Genomic DNA, 3,094 nt, shown 5'->3' with positions numbered 1-3,094 from the left:
TTTTGAACAACAGCTGCGTGTGTGTCTGCACACATATACACGAACACACACACACACACACACATTATAAAAGGGTTAAACAACCACCACATTATCCTACTAGGAGCAATCGTCGTCCAAAAATGACACAGGCTCCCAGTAGAACCGCGGTAAATCAAACTTATGACCACATCTCATGACCGAGAGATGGGTGGTCACAAGGTAAGATGAAATCACAACGACAGGTCGGCGAAACCCTCTTGTGTATTGAAGACCTGAAACGATCTAAGGATGACAGCCTTCTGTATCCATCTCGCAAGTTCCTGGGCATATTTTGGCACTCTGGTATCGCTCTAAGGTTCCGAACCAGTGATAGCTTCGAACCTCCGAAAGCACCGACCACAAGAACAATTACTTTATAAATTTTTTAATCATAGATTTATTTTCGGTTCAAGAAAGGATTGATTTGGTTTCAAATAATTATACAATTCAACATACTCAACAATGTTTTGGTCCCTATGGACTATTAATCCTACATGTTTGTGAGGTATGGTGCTGTCATAAGACAGCAAATTGGAGATTAGATTCATACCAATAAAAAATTAGTTATTCTGAAGGAACACCGTACTTTCTTAATCAGGTGTGGAAATAAAGCCTTATTTCCAAGAAACATTGAACAAATTTCAAGTAAATTTGATGTAACTAATTTAAATTATAATTTAATTTCAAAAAACTAAATTTAATTTTCAAACAAAATGTCTACGTTTCGAGATTGAAAATACTGTAAAAAATATTCAAAAATTAAGTCGGTTTTCCAATTACTGAAAATATCGGTTTTCAAGAGTCATATCTGATGGCTCTATGAATAAATTTTTTGATGCACAAGAGGTAAGTCTCCGAAATTTAAAATACTCCAAGCGAGATGATTGTAATGATAAACGTTTATTTTTCGGCCCGCTTCACCTCGCACGCATGTTGCTATTTTCTCGCTCTGCCTCGCCTTGCCAGCATCTGCCTACACTGCTGACACCTAATACCATTTAGAATATTTACAGTTTTCTTACACCTATTTCATCTCCTATTTACAATCTTTCCTTCTCGATTCCTTTTTCTCCTTCCTTCTCTTCTTCTTCATCTTACCTAACACCGACTTCACACATGCTACTGCCCTTTTGTCTCCCCTTTCATGCAGCAATACCTTCATGCTTATCCAGCTCTTTTCTACCTCTTTACACAGCTCCAACCAGTGCTCCACTTTTGCATCCCCCTTCCCTCACAATTCACACATCCTCTTCTCTCCAGAAAGCCAGAACCTATTATAATCCTCCACGTATCTGCATCTCATTCTCGCTATAAGTTCTTGACTTATTTGCTCTTCTTTCTCACATAAATATTGCGCTCTCTCCTTTGGCATAAACCAACTCACATTTCCCGTTAAACCTTGAATATCTTATTCTCTCCTCTCCTTCTGCCTTCTCTTTTTCCATGCCATTCTTTTGAACCAACTCATATACCTTCCTTCCTTTCTCGTGCATCCTTCTCACTGCATCCATCTGCAATCCATTCGTTATAAAATACCTTTCCCTTTCTACCTCCATCTTTGCACCCTACGTCTGTTCTCCTTCTCCGAGCAACACTCCCTAACCAGCTTACTTCCCCCCCCCCTTCTAAATTTTTTTTGTATTTACACGCTCGACTCCCCGTTATAACCCCTAAACTCGTGCTTTCTGTCTTCCTCCTGACAATATAGTTAGGTGTATTCTTTGCCAACCCCAGTGTCCACTTCACATACCTCTCCTGTACCCTATTTACCTCCTCACTTATCTTGGATCCCCGCAACTTCTCATTCTCTCTTTTTTATGACTATCCCCTCCCCTATTCCTCCAAAACAGGAAGCCCAGGTATAGAAATTCTTTCACCTACTGTACCGCTTTTGCCTTCCACTTCCACTCCCCTCCCTTATCTGTCCCGTCTCCTTTCCTGAACACCATAAGCTTCAACTTGTCCGCATTTAACTCACACCTATTTTTGTCCAAATAGCTTCTCAATCTTTTTATCATCTCTGTTAAAGTCTCTTCGCTCTTTGATAGCAGCACTATGTCATCTGCATATGCGAGTGACGATATCCTGAATCCTCCTACCACTCTGGCTGCTAGCTTACTTTCCATATCATTGATTCCCTCCCCTCCTCTCACCCTATCTTTTGTTTCTTCATTTACCTCCCTCACCCCGTCGATCAGGCCACTCTCCACTCCCGTCTCTTCCATTGCCTCCTACAACCACCCCCTATCCACCAAGGGGAACTCGCCTTTTTGATCTACAAAAAACGAATACACTTTGGCACCGTTTTTGGCTAGTTCCTATCAATAGTACAAACGATATAATTTTTAAAGAAGTTTTTTTATTAAAAAGCAGGTCTTTAGCTTTCAATAGAGTAATTACTGACTTTGGATTAAACTAATGTTTTCAGAATTTATCAACGGTTGAAATTCCTAATAATGTCGCGAAAATTTTAGCTTCAGGGTAACAAATTTGGAGTGCCTTTATATGTCAATAAAATTCCTTTCAATAGTTTGGTTCCAAATATTGAAAATTCTATTAGAAATATAGAAGAAGAAGATTTAAAAATTAATATTAGAAAGAACTGTCACTCAAATAGTCTAAAATTACAGTAATAAACTAAATTTCAAAATTTATGAAAATCTGTTCAGTAGGTTGAAAATTTTCAAAATAATTACAAAGATTTAATTTTTGTGAAGGCGATAAAGGTAACTTAACCAGTATCTTAAAACTAGTATGTTTCCAATTATTAAAAAGAAATTTAATGACATAGCTGTTAGATGGGAAAATAAATTATTAATGAATCATCAATGTGCATACCGTTTAAAAACTCACAATAGTATCATATCGAAAGCTTATGTTCTTCCTAAAGTTCACAGACCTAATTTAAGTTGAAGACTAATTGTTTCTACTGTTGGTTCTTCCACTTACAATTTATCAAAGTATATTTCAAATATTTTAAAGCCAGTTTCTATTAACACAAGTTCGTTTGTCAAAAATAGTTGTGAACTTAAAGATTGTTTTAAAAATATTAATCTACCAAAAGCTCCTTCAA

Source organism: Belonocnema kinseyi, chromosome 3 (genome assembly GCF_010883055.1).
Source record: "Belonocnema kinseyi isolate 2016_QV_RU_SX_M_011 chromosome 3, B_treatae_v1, whole genome shotgun sequence".
Classification (NCBI taxonomy): Eukaryota; Metazoa; Arthropoda; class Insecta; order Hymenoptera; family Cynipidae; genus Belonocnema; species Belonocnema kinseyi.
The sequence above is the reverse complement of the archived record's forward strand: the minus strand, read 5'-3'. Positions refer to the sequence as shown.